The 14,367-nt window shown below is 36.2% G+C and overlaps 2 long non-coding RNA genes across 2 annotated transcripts; one reads left to right on the top strand and one right to left on the bottom strand.

Moving 5' to 3' along the window:
* Positions 1-10,564: 10,564 nt before the first annotated feature.
* Positions 10,565-13,998, top strand: LOC115928342. The gene is made up of 4 exons (XR_004066024.1): positions 10,565-10,657; positions 11,204-11,305; positions 12,788-12,886; positions 13,226-13,998. It is a non-coding gene; the product is annotated as an uncharacterized LOC115928342 (long non-coding RNA).
* Positions 13,833-14,077, bottom strand: LOC115928341. The gene is made up of 2 exons (XR_004066023.1): positions 13,995-14,077; positions 13,833-13,944 (listed from the first exon to the last, which is right to left on the bottom strand). It is a non-coding gene; the product is annotated as an uncharacterized LOC115928341 (long non-coding RNA).
* Between the last annotated feature and the right edge of the window lie 290 nt (positions 14,078-14,367).

Below are 14,367 nucleotides of genomic sequence, written 5' to 3'. Positions count from 1 at the left end.
GATTGTGCTTTCAAGGAAATTCCTTATTACTTAATACTAACAAACATTTAAGCCATGCTATATGCTCATATCGTGACTTTAACCTCTTAATACATTTCAAGACCGTCATTGTAAGTTACCCCCCCCCCCCCTCTCCCGGAGATTTCAATACAAAATGTGAAAAAAATCAAGCAATCTTATGACACCATTCCTAAATTCCAAGCTGTTGGAAAGTTTCGGTTGAGAATGATAAATACAAAATTCGTTGTAAGTTTTAGGATATTTTCTCTCCTCTCTGTAGTCGACTGTTCTGGGATCAACCCGTGTCTGAACGGAGGGAGCTGTGATACCGATGAGTGTACTTGTCCTTCGGGGTATACAGGATTTTTGTGCGGTGACACAAGTAAGATCTTTGTATAAGAGTATTGCAAATTAAAATTAAGTCATTTTTGCTCGATAGAGAAAACTAAGTGTATATTGTCACAAGACGGGAATTGAGCAACACATTTGGGCTGGGATCTCACAAATTCGAACAGATAATTAGGTTAAATAAACCTTTATTAAAGGTACTATGTCCCATTTTCAGGCCCGAAAAATGAAAAAGGTAAATTCCAACTCCATTTGAAAGATAATACTAATCTAGAACTTCCCTAAAAAAGATGGGGCTTGAAAATATCTTCAAGTGGGAAAAATAACGACTATTAGTTAGGGGCCTAGAGCCAATAGTAATAGTCTTGATTTTAAGTCAATTGTACCGAATGGTCATACGTTTTATGCTGCGCAAATATTCAATCAGTTTAATTTTGGCCATCACAAGAAGTGGGTTATGGATGTATACAAATTCTCATGTACCCTTTACAACTCTTTTCATGTATGTTATCACCATAGAAGAAAAAAGCCAGTCAGTCACTCAATAGTGTCTGACAGTGAAGTCTAGCAAGTAAACAGGTTTCCTTGCATAATTTGAATATGAGGACACTGCTAACGTTTAAATTTCACAGACATACATGACATATTCATAATTCCTGCAAAGTTCTACGGAATTTGAGGTTGGCTGCAAAAGGGACATAGTACCTTTAATGCAAGCTATTCCTGGAAATGTATGACCGGTGGTTGTTTCCTTTTCTTCCCATTCATCCTTTCCCTTCACCTTATGTGTGAATAAGGCTTCCTTTTCAGGGGTAGTCCCAAGAACTCTGACTCATTACGACTGTGACGTTAGACTGTGACGTTAGCGTTCTTTAATTTACATTAAAGGGATGGTTTAATAATGTTAAATCTGAGATGCACGGCCCTACGTGTTATCAGTGTCTGTGATATGGTGTTATATTGAATCCCTAAAAAAATTGCGCTTCTAAATGATCAAGAAGTGCCTCAAAAAGTAAAAACCTTTGAGTGACCGGTTTTACCATACTCGTTTTTCCCCAATAGACTGTAGTGTTATGAAAACCGTTTGGCAAACGCATTTTTTTTCCAATCATAAATTTCTTGATAATCAGACAGGCGAGTAAAATTCATGGTGGTCCTGAATGACCTAAAGGTTTTTAATTATCATTGCAGCATGAGCTAAATCAAAGATTTGTTTAAAGGATCCAAGACAAAGTTACCGGATCCCTTTAATACTCTGAAAGTCTTTACCGGAAGTTTTCTTATTCCTTTTAATGGAAGTTATCGTCGGTTTGGAATATCCTATCTCTTCAGAAGACACCTGTACAGGCCATATATAAAATCATATGTATTATTTGTGATAGAAAATATGGAATAATGATACTAACAAAGAACATACAGTATTATATGACATAATTTATACGTGACAATCATAAACCTCAACACAAGCAAAATTTAATCGTATCTCTGTAATGTGAAATGTGGTTATAATAATACCAATGCCTTTGCATATCATACAATTAGTCTTATTACACGATAAATACAAATATTGAAAGTCATATTTTGACACATATTCTGTTTAAGGGTTTGATAACCGGTCCCATTCTCTTCACTCCTGCCCCGCTTAAAAACGAGGTAAAGCAGGTCATGGGTACACATCTGCAGTTTGATAATTTCACATACAAAATTAAAATCTTGTATTTTTAATATAAAATTATCAGTTCAAAAATAGATATTCTAAATGATCAAGTTTTGTTGGTTATCACTTTTTCTTCCTCTTTGTAGTTGTCTGTTCTGAAAGGGACCCATGTCTGAACGGAGGTACCTGTGAGACCGATGCATGTACATGTACTTCGTCATTTACTGGATCTATGTGTGAAAGAGGTATAAATATACTATGTTATAATGTGTACATTCAAAATAGTATAGGTACTATATTCCCGATTAGATATATCATATTTTGTCCCAAAACGTGGAATATTCAAATCACTTAATACAAGATACTAAATGTTCTCATAATCTCATGTCGTGATTGTAATGTTCGAAAAAAAATAATACAAGTAATACATGGCAGGAAGACTCTATCACAGAAATAAAGACTGAATACACGGTATACATTCTTAATGATAACATGAGTGCAGAGGAGGAGGGGGGGGGGGGGGGACCAATTTAGTGGTCTCCCTGGAACGTGTATAAATGTGAATGACATATTTAATACGTTATAATCGTGAACCGAATAAACAAACACATTACATGATCTCTCTACGATGTGATATGCGGTAACAATAATACTTACTCCTTTGCATAGCATACAATTAGTCTTATTACGTGATAAATACAAATAGTGAATGTCATCTTTTGAAAAAATATTCTGTGTAATGGTTTCATAATCGATCATATTCCCTTAACTCTGACCCGCTTAAAATCAAGGTAAAGGAGGTAATTCTTATACCTTTGCACTAAAAATTCAAATCTTGTATTTTGAATATAAAATTGTTTACCAAGCGTGACTGCCCTCACACAAAGTCAGTTCAAAAATAGATGTTTTAAATGTGCACGTTTCTTTTGGTATTACCCTTGCTTTGTGTAGTAGTAGCTATGGGAATCTATTGTTACAAACATTCTTTCGGGATTCATTTTATTTGTCAATAAGATTTTGCTTCAAAGAATGTTATTGTTTACTTAATGATAAATTAGGTTAATGTTATGATACGTTCATATTGTGACTTTAACCTCTTAATATATTTTGCGATTGTCATTCTAACTTACACTCCCTCCCTGATAAAAGACCTACATTCTATTTTGACAGTTTTAAATACATCGTTCTTAAATTCCAAACTTTTAGTTATCAGATTGATTGTGTGTGCACTACTTTTATCATTCATGCATTTAGCTTTTCCACGGGTACAGTGAATGCACACAAAAAAAAAAACAAAAAAAAGAGAGAAGAAAAAAAAAAGAGCCGTCATTAAATTCTAGGATATTTTCTCTCCTCTTTGTAGTTGACTGTACTGGTGACAACCCATGTTATAACGGAGGTGTATGTGAGAACGCTGCATGTACATGCACATCTGGCTTTGGTGGATCTCTGTGCAGAGCCAGTAAGATCTTTTAGGATTTTATCATTTTTGTTTTACATTACATTGACCACTTTTGAAATGTCTATTCGTTGGGTTGAAGTCTTTACCGGAAGTTTTATTCTCCCTTTGAATGAAATTTATCATTGTTTTGGAATATACACGACCATATATATTTACGATAGAAAATATGCGATAATCATATTCACAAAGAACATACATTAATGTTTATGAAATTATTAATACTTAATAATCATTAACCTCAATACAAATAACTTCATCTTCATGTGCAAGTTTCGTTTGGTATGATTTTTCCCACTCTGTAGATGACTGTTATTTTAGCGACCAATGTCTGAACGGAGGTACCTGTGAATTCTATGAATGTGCATGTGCTGCGGGATTTACTGGATCTGTGTGTGAAAGAGGTATAAACATAATGTGTTCGTTCAATGGTACAGGGTTTATATATCATATTTTGTCCCCAAGAGTAGGATATTTATGTCACTTAATGAAAAACACTGAATGTCCCAATATTCTCCTTTCGTGATCATTATGTTAAAAAAAAATTATTAGGCCGTTGGAAACCTGTAGTCAGTGGCGGATCCAGGGGGCGGGGGGCCCTCCCCTCGAATAAAAAGCACGTAAAAACACGTTAATTTTACCTTTATTTGGAGACGGGGTGCCCAAGGGGTGGGAATTTTGAGCGATTAACAATTTTTGAGGGCAAAACAAGAATACAAATTCAGTGCTTACTACTCCCCTGCCCCCCCCCCCTCCCCCCACTGAACGAATTATCGGCCGGCGCGATTTTCAAATTTTCGGGAGCAAGAAAAAAAATACTGCTCCTTACCCCCTTCCGCTTATTCACCAGCTGGCTGTTTCGCCGCTAAATATTTTTCACGAATTGGGCCTCCTCTTTGGCTCCCTCCTGCCGCCGGCCTGATCTGCCCGTGCGTGTAGTCCCACTTAAAAATAAAAGTAATATATATATGGCAGGAAGACACTATCACAGAAAGAAGGACTGAATACACGGTTTATAATTTTGATGCGGTTATGAGTGTAGGGGGGGGGGCACCAAGTTAGTGGTCTACCTGGACATTAAAATCTGTTATACTGGGAAGAGACATGAGGACAAAAGTGATTATTAAAACCCAAGCTTTTAGATATCATAAGTATTTAATCTGGGTACCCTGGTTAATATGAGTTTATTCTCGTCATTCATTGATTTCCATCTAAAGTATAACGACGAATGTAATATTTCTTCATTAACTTTAAGATATTTTCTCTCCTCTCTGTAGTCGACTGTTCTAGTGGCAACCCATGTCAGAACGGAGGTACCTGTGAGAGCAATGGTATGAAAATCTATTGTAACAACCGTTCATGTCATGACTTTAACCTCTTTAATATTTCGTACCAGTATGCTAACTTACAACCCCCCCCCCTCGAAAAAAAAACTGTGAAATGAATATGGTTGAAGCCTACCTAGTTTGTAATTTGACGATGTTTAATATATCATTCTTAAATTGTGTCACTGGATCACTGCTTAGTATTATTGTAATGATTATTGTAATGATTTATTGTCGTCATTCACGCATTTTCAAGTGAACAATAAAGGTGAAAGTTTGTCATTAAAGAGAAGGTTGAGTTCCGGGAAGAGGTGAAAAATAATTTGTGAGCGTTATCATTCTTATTATGCAAGTGTGGAAGAACATCATATAAGACATGTTCCCTGAAAAGCATGGCTCTTCAAATGCCTTCATATTCTAAATATGTCATGTAACATCGTAAAAATCCGGGTAGGATTTTTACGCCACGTGTTCGTGTAGTCCCATATACATTTTTCTGTGTACAGTGTTTGTAACTTTACCAAGACTTTGCCAAATTTATTATGATTTTGATGATTCCAGAACCTTGCAATACACACAAATTCTTATATGCTAGATGATCAACCTTTTCTGGTCGATTCCACACCGTTTCATTCACAATGCAATCGCATGCATGACCAGAACTCAACTTCATCTTTAAGTTAAGGATATTTTTTATTCCTCTCAGTAGTTGACTGTTCTGACAGCGACACGGCGACCCATGTGTGAATGGAGGTACATGTCAGAACAATGCATACACGTGTGCTGCGGGATTTATTGGAGAGCTGTGTAGTATAGGTATGAAAATCTATTGCAACATCAGGAATTATCTTGTACGTCAAGTATTTTATAAACGAAAGATTCGGTTGAGAATGATGAATGTAAAATTCGTTATTAATATTAGGACATTTTCTCTCCTCTCTGTAGTTGACTGTTACGGTTCTGGTTCTGGTGACTGTTCTGGTTCTGGTTCTGGTGACGGTTCTGGTTCTGGTTCCACTCCAAGTTTTATAGCAGGGGGTTATGATACCGATGCATGTAAATGTGCTTCTGGTTTTGCAGGCACTTTGTGCGGTGAAATATGTAAGCTTTGTTAAGCTTTCACTGGTACTGCTTACAATTTGTAATGTCTCTCTGTATTAGAGTATTGCAAACCAATAGCAAATCAATAATTTACAGAAAACTAAGTGCATAATGTCACTAGGCGGGAAACGAGCAACACCTTAGGGCTGGGATCTTACTAATTCAGCAGATAAATTAGGTTAAATAAACCTTTATTCATGCAAACTATTTCTGGAAATGTCTGACCGGTGGTTGTTTACTCTTCTTCCCATTCATCCTTTCCCTTCACCAGATGTGCAAAGGGCTTCCTTTTCAGGGGTTATCCTAGAAATTTACGTTACATTAGTTCTCTGAAAGTCTTTACCGGCGCCTTTCTTCCTTCCAATGAAAGTTATATCATTGTTTTGGCAAATATAAAATCGATTTATGATAGATAATATGCCCTAATCCTTTTAACCAATTACATACATTCAGATATATGACATGATTGATACGTACTAATCAGAAACCTCAATACAAACAAATGACACTATCTTAATATGATGTGAAATATGGTTACAATAATAATAGTGCCTTTGTATGAGATACAATTAGTCTTATTATATGATAACTACACATTTTCAAAGTCATCTCTTTTCACATATCCTGTTTAATGTTTCAATAAACGATCCTTTTCCCATCACTCCTGCCCCGCTTAAAAACGAGGTAAAGCAGGTCTTAGATACGCCTCTGTAGTTTGATAAGTTCACAATACAAATTCCAATTTTTTTCCTTCTTAATATAAGGCTTTTTCTACCCTGCTTGACTATTTACACAAACAGTCATTTCAAAAATAGATATTCTAAATGTGCAGCATTCATTTGGTATGATTTTTTTCTTTACTTTGTAGTTGAATGTTCTGTTAGCAACCCATGTCTGAACGGAGGTACCTGTGAGAGCAATGCATGTACATGTACTTCGGGATTTACTGGATTTCTGTGTGACCGAGGTATAAAGATATGTTACAATGTGTACGTTCAATGGGGTTAGATATATCATATTTTGTCTCCCAAAGTACATGTAGGATATTTATGTCACTTACTAAAAGATACGGAATGTTCTCATAATTTCCTGTCGTGTTTATAATTTTGTAAAAAGCATTAGGTAGTCGTAAACTTGTAATACTACTTAACAAATAAAAGTAATATACGGCAGGAAGATACTATCACAGAAAGAAAGTCGAAATACACGGTATATGATTTTGATGCGGTTATGAGTAAAGGGGGGGGGGGGCACCAAGTTAGTGGTCTATCGATCTGGACATCCCAATCAGTTATACTGGGAAAGAGACCCGAGGGCAAAAAGGATTATTAAATCCAAAGCTATATATAGATTGTGTGTACATTGGCTAATACGAGTTTATTCTCGTCATTCATTGATTTCCCTCAAAAGTTTAACGACGAATGTAATAATTCGTCATTAATTTCTAGGATATTATCTTTCCTCTTTGTAGTTGACTGTTCAGGTGTCAACCCATGTCTGAACGGAGGTGTCTGTGAGAACAATGCATGCTTGTGTTATTCGGGATTTAATGGAGCTTTGTGTAGTAGAGGTACGGAAATATATTGTATGTAACATACGTACGTTTATGTCGTGACTTTAACCTCTATAATATTTCGAATCAACATGCTAACTTACAACCCCCCCCCCCCCGAAATAGCAGTGATATGAATATAGGTGAAGCATATCTACTTAGTAAATTGAAAATGTTTAATATATTATTCTTAAATCATGTCACTGCCCGGTATTATTGTAAACATTGATTATTGTAGTCATTCAAAAGAGTATTTCTTCTTCCTCTTTGTAGTTGACTTTGTAGAAATGACATTATATCAATGTGGTGTGAAATGTGATAGCAATAATAATGCCTTTGCATATCATGTAATAAGTCTAATTATATGATACCTACAATATTGAAAGTCATCTTTTGACACTTATTCTGTTTAAAGCTTATCTGCCATAGTTTACAGGAGGGATTAGACCGCCCTGCAAGGTCACTGGACAGGTGGTTATCTCATCAACTCAGCTATCAGTTAACATAAGAAAAAGAGCATCATGGGGGACCAATGGTCACCGATTAGGCATTGTTTGTTATATAGAGGGCGCAAGTAGCTACAAGTAGTGCAGTGGGCCTTTAAGGGTTTGATAACCGGTCCCATGCTCATCACTCCTGCCCCCGCTTGAAAACGAGTTAAAGCAGGTCATGGGTACACCTCTGCAGATTGATAATATCATAATAAAAATTCAAATCTTGTATTTTTAATATAAAATAATCAGTTCAAAAATAGATATTCTAAATGTGCACGTTTCGTTTGGTATGATTCTTTCTCCACTTTGTAGTTTTCTGTTCTGTTAGCGACCCATGTCTGAACGGAGGTACCTGTGGGACCGGTGCATGTACATGTACTTCGGGATTTACTGGATCTACGTGTGAAAGAGGTATAAACATATGTTATATTGTGTACATTCAATGGTACAGGGTTAGATATATCATGTTTTGTCCCCCAAAGTAGGATATTTATGTCACTTATACTGAATGTTCTCATAATCTCCTGTCGTAATTATAATGTTCGAAAAAAGCATTAGGTCGCCGTATAAACTTGTAGTCCCCTTTAAAAATAAAAGTAATACTTGGAAGGAAGACACTTTATCACAGAAAGAAAGACTGAATACACGGTATACATTTTTAATGAGAACATGAGTGCAGAGGGGGAAGGGGGGGCACCAATTTAGTGGTCTATATCTGGACATCCCAATCTGTTATACTTGAGAAGAACCCCGAGGGCGAAAGTGATCATTAAATCCCAAGCTTTTAGATATTATATTATGTGTGCACTGGGTAATATGAGTTTATTCTCGTCATTCATGGATTTCCATCTAAACGATGGATGTAAAAAAAAATCGTTATTAATTGAAGGATATTTCTTTCCTCTCTGTAGTTGACTGTTCAGCTTCTGGCGGCAACCCATGTCTGAACGGAGGTGTCTGTGAGAACGCGGCATGTACATGTGCATCGGGCTTTCGTGGATCTCTGTGCAGTGACGCAAGTGAGATGTATTAGGATTTTATCACTTTGTTTGAAATTACAGTGACCACTTTTGAAATGTCTATACGTATTGGAGTATTGCAAATAAAAACATATTGTCTATGACTGTGATCTCAATAATGCACATAGATAATTAGGTTAAGTACACCTTCACTAATGTAATCCATTCCAGACAAGTTTTACACAAGAATATATAAATGAATTACAAACATGGAAGACTAAAACAGAAGATGAACATTATTCAATGACAAACATGGAAGACTAAAACAGAAGATGAACATTATTCAATGACTAGGATAGATCCTCAGTTATGTCTTTAGCTTATTAATAAAAGAATATGGTATCACCTCAAACACACTCAAGCAATTTCAGTAAAAGTGTACTAATAAAATTGTATTTAGCTTCAAAGAATATTAATGTTTAATTATTAAATGATAAATTAGGTTTAAACTATAATACGTTCATATTGTAACTTTAACCTCTTCATATATTTGAGATAGTCATCCTAACGTACACTCCCTCCCCGAAAAGAGACCTACTTTCTACTTTGATCATTTTAAATACATCGTTCTTAATTTCCAAAGTTTTAGCTATCATATTGATTGTATGTACACTACCATGATTGGCTGATATGACAATAATCAAATATTGTACTTTTATCATTCTTGCATTTTGCATTTCCACGTGTATACAGTAAATGCAAAAAAAAAGAGAAAAAAAGAATCGTCATTAAATTTATAATATTTTCTCTCCTCTTTGTAGTTGACTGTACTGGCAACAACCCATGTTATAACAGAGGTGTATGTGAGAACGCTGCATGTTCATGTGCATCAGGTTTTAGTGGATCTGTGTGCGAAGAGGCCAGTAAGATCTTTTTCAGGTTTTTATCGCTTTTGTTTAAAATTACATTGACCACTTTTGAAATGTCTATTTGTTTGGTTGGAGTATTGCAAATAAAAACAAATTGTCTGTGTCTGTGATCTCACCAATGTACACAGATAATAAGGATAAATACACCTGCAAGCTATTCTTGGAAATGTCTGACCCTTTTCAGTGGAAATCTCCCAAAACTTACTTTACATTTAGTACTCTGAAAGTCTTTACCGGAGCCTTTCTTCCTTCCATTGAAAGTTATATCATTGTTTTGGAATATATAAAAATCGATTTACGATAGAAAATGTGCGATAATCCTATTTACTAACTACACACATTAATGTATACGTATATTACATAATTGATACGCTAACAAATGACATCATCTCAATATGATGTGAAATGTGGTTACAATAATAATAGTGCCTTCGTATGAGATACAATTAGTCTTACCTACAAATGTTCAGGGTCATCTCTTGTCACATATTTTGTTTAATGTTTCAATAAACAATAATTTTCCCATCACTCCTGCCACCGCTTAAAAACGAGATAAAGCAGGCCTTATATACGCCTCTGTAGTTTTAAAATTTCAAAATACAAGTCCCAATCTTCGTTACTTAATATAATTTTGTTTTACCCTGCTTGACTATACAGAAACATTTATTTCACAAAATCAATAGTCCTTCTAAATATGCAAGTTTTTTGGGTATGATATTTTCTCCACTTTGTAGTTGTCTGTTCTATTAGCGACCCCTGTCGGAACGGAGGTACCTGTGAATTCTACGAATGTGCATGTGCTGCGGGATTTACCGGATCTGTGTGTGACCGAGGTATAAACACATGTTACAATGTGTACATTCAATGGTTGAGTGTTAGATATACTATATTGTGTCCCCCAAAGTAGGATATTGATGTCACTTACTAAAAGAAACGAAATGTTGTCATAATCTCCTTTCGTGATTATAATGTTGTGGGATTTAGTGGAAAGTCGTGTAGTAGAGGTATGACAATGTATTGTAACATCGCGATTCATTGTGTACGTCAAGTATAATATTTTTGCTAAAGAAAAGTAATTGACACTTAATGATAACAATGATTTAAGCCATGATACACCAATATCGCGCGATTAACCTTTTTATACATTTCTAAATCAACATTCTAATCTTAAACCATTACCCCCCCCCCCCGAAAATAGGGTGGTGTGAAGAATAGGGAAAGCCTACCTACATTCTAATCTTTTGAAATGTTTAGTATATCATTCTAAATATGTGTTTACTAAACGTTTAATTTTATTCTCGTCATTCATGCATTTCCATGTGATCGGTAAAAGTTAGGATTTGTCATGAATTTTAGGATATTTTCTCTCCTCTCTGCAGTTGACTGTTCGGGCATCGACCCATGTCTGAACGGAGGTACCTGTGAGGACAATGCATGTATATGTGCAACGGGGTATACAGGAGCTTTGTGCGGTGACGTGTGTAAGATCTTTTTAGCTTTTATTTGACTGCTTAGAATTTTCTTCTATTCGTATTAGATTAATGCAAATTTGAAGGGGAAACAAATCAATAATTTTTGCTCACTTAAGAAAACTAAGTGGATATTGTCACAAGGCGGGAATCGAGCAACGAAACACCTTTTGGCTGGGATCTTACAAATGTACACAGATCATTAAGTTAACGTTTGACCAGCGTCCTAATTTACATTAATACTATGAAAATCTTTACCCGAAATTTTATCTTCCTTGCAATGAAAGTTATCATTGTTTGGGAATATAATGTACAATCATATATATTTACGATAGAAAATATCCGATAATCCAATTAACAAAGAACATACATTAATGTATACGACATAATTGATACTTAATAAAAATATTAATATGTCCCATTCGTAGGCCAAACACATGAAAAGGTTAATTCCAACGGCAATTTTGAAAGACAATACTAATTTAGAACTTCCCTCAAAACGAAAGGGCTTGAAAATGACTTTTAAGTTTTAGTGGGAAAGTAAGGACCATTAGTTGTCGAAACGACTGTGTGTGTGTGTGTGTATTGGGCTTTTACAGACGTTTATCTATCAGATATGATTATTTAGGTCTGGGGACCGACCTTCAGGCCATTAAAAAAATATACATGTTTAGCGTCCCCGCCTGCTTCCTTTGGGGGGGGGGGCGCCCTCTATTTTTTAAAAAAAAAGAAAAAACAAACATGAAAAACACTGCTAAAATGGATCTATTTCTGATTTTTTTTTTTTTTTTTTTTTAATGTGGGCGGCCATCTTGAAAAATAGTCCGACTGTCAGGGAAAATGTACCGAGCGGCCATTTTGAAGAAGAAGAAAAAGGGCCTCCTCCTTCCTATTTTTTCAAAAAAGCAGGACGCTAAACATGTTTTTTTTTTTGGCCATAAACGTCACCATCCGAAAGACGTGACTCGGCTTCGAACCTGCGTTCTCGGCTGAATCAGTTTGTAACTTCCACTGTTAGCTGGATTACAGGCGCACGCCACAACGCCTAAGTAATAATCTTATTTTCAGACCCCTTTACCGAATGGTCGTATGTTTTGTGCTGCACTAAGATTCATTCAGTTTAATTTTGCCATTACAAGTAGTGGTTTATTGATGTAGACAATATGCTCATGTACCTGTTACAGTCCATTTTATGTATGTTATTACCAACGGAAAGAAAAAATGTCGGTCAGTTACTCAATAGTGTCTGCCAGTGAAGTGTAGAAGGTAAACGGGTTTCCTTCAATAATTTGAACACTAGGACACTGCTAATGTTTAAATTTCACAGATCGGACATACATGACATATTCATTATTCCTGCAAAGTTCTACAGAATTTGATGTTGGCTGCAAAAGGGACACAGTATCTTTGATAATACAAATCTCAATACGAACAAAAGAATTCATCTGAATATGCCATTTTCGTTTGGTATGATTTGTTTTCTCCACTTTGTAGATGACTGTTATTTTAGGGCTCCATGTCTGAACGGAGGTGTCTGTGAAAACGATGCATGTACATGTGCTGCGGAATTTACTGGATCTGTGTGTGACAGAGGTATTAAAATATGTTATAATGTGTTCATTCAATGGTACAGACTATATATCATATGTTGTCTTCGAAATTAGGATATTATGTCCCTTACTAAAAGATAGTGAGTGTTCTCATAATCTCCTGTCGTGATCATGATGATAAATTTGTGATGCTGTGATGAATGGAGGGGGGGGGGGGGTGGCTCCAATTTAGTGGGCCATCTGAACATCCAAATAACTTACAGCCCCCCCAAACAACAACCACAAAAAACAGTGATATGAATGTGGGTGAAGCCTACCTAGTTTGTAATGTAATGTTTAATATATCATTCTTAAATTGTATTTTGTTTCTTCCTCTCTGTAGTTGACTGTTCCGGCAGCAACCCGTGTCTAAACGGAGGTACCTGTGAGTTGGATGCATGTACATGTGCTTCGGGGTATACAGGAGCTTTGTGCGGTGAAACGAGTAAGGTCTTTTTAAGGTTTACTGGTACTACTTACACATTTCAATGTCTTTTCGTCTAAGAGTATTGTACACACACAAAAAATCTTAGTCGATAATCTTCGGTCACTAAAAGGAAACCAACTACATATTTTCACAAGGACTACGATCCTCCTAATTCACATAGATAATTATATTAAATAAGCCTTTATTCATGCAAGCTATTCTTGTCTGATCGGTGGTTGTTTACTTTTCTTTCCATTCATCCTTTCCATTTATCTTATATGTGAATAAGGCTTCATTTTCAGGTGTAATCCAAAGAACTCGGACTCACACGACTGTGACGTTTACCGAAAGTCATCTTCGCTTCTAATTCACCTCTTCACATATTCCGTCACTGGCAGATAGATAAGCGATGACCCTGCCATCTAAAGTCCATGCTGACGATACTGTTGGTGTGCTGTGGGTTTTCGCGAGAAGTGTCTGGCTCTTCATTGTCAAATCCTCCACAATTGATATTACTGATCCGTTTAGTTTTTTCGTTTTGCTAGAGTATGCCTTCTCTTTTTATAGGAATTCAATTTCACGATGATAGAGCGATGTCCGGGAGGTTTTCTGGGAGTTGCTACTGATGGTTTCACCTTCCCTGTGCGATGGGAGCGGTCGATGTCTCTCAGTTCCAGAGTAACACCAACCTGCTCACAGATGGTCTCTGCTGCTATTGCGTCGGTGTCTTCACCCGGCTTCTTCTCAACACCGAATATGCGAATACACGTCCTTTGTGAACTCTGTTTCATGCCATAGTTGGTGTTACGGACTTCCTTGCTGAGGTTTTCTACTGTCTTGTTCAGAAATGTCATTATCTTTGCTTTCTAATTTCATCTGCAGATCAAATACATCACCTTGAATAACATCTAACCTAGCTACTCAGCAATTCCCCCATGTTTTCCTTTACTGCATTGCTGACTATCTTATCCATGTAGGCTAGGTGACAAACTCTTCATTCTTTAATAAGTCATTGATGACCTGACGTGTCACAGCTGCCGTTCGTCTGGTGATTGCGA

Source organism: Strongylocentrotus purpuratus, unplaced genomic scaffold (assembly GCF_000002235.5).
Source record: "Strongylocentrotus purpuratus isolate Spur 01 unplaced genomic scaffold, Spur_5.0 spur5_scaffold_21, whole genome shotgun sequence".
NCBI lineage: Eukaryota > Metazoa > Echinodermata > Echinoidea > Camarodonta > Strongylocentrotidae > Strongylocentrotus > Strongylocentrotus purpuratus.
The sequence above is the reverse complement of the archived record's forward strand: the minus strand, read 5'-3'. Positions and strand labels throughout refer to the sequence as shown.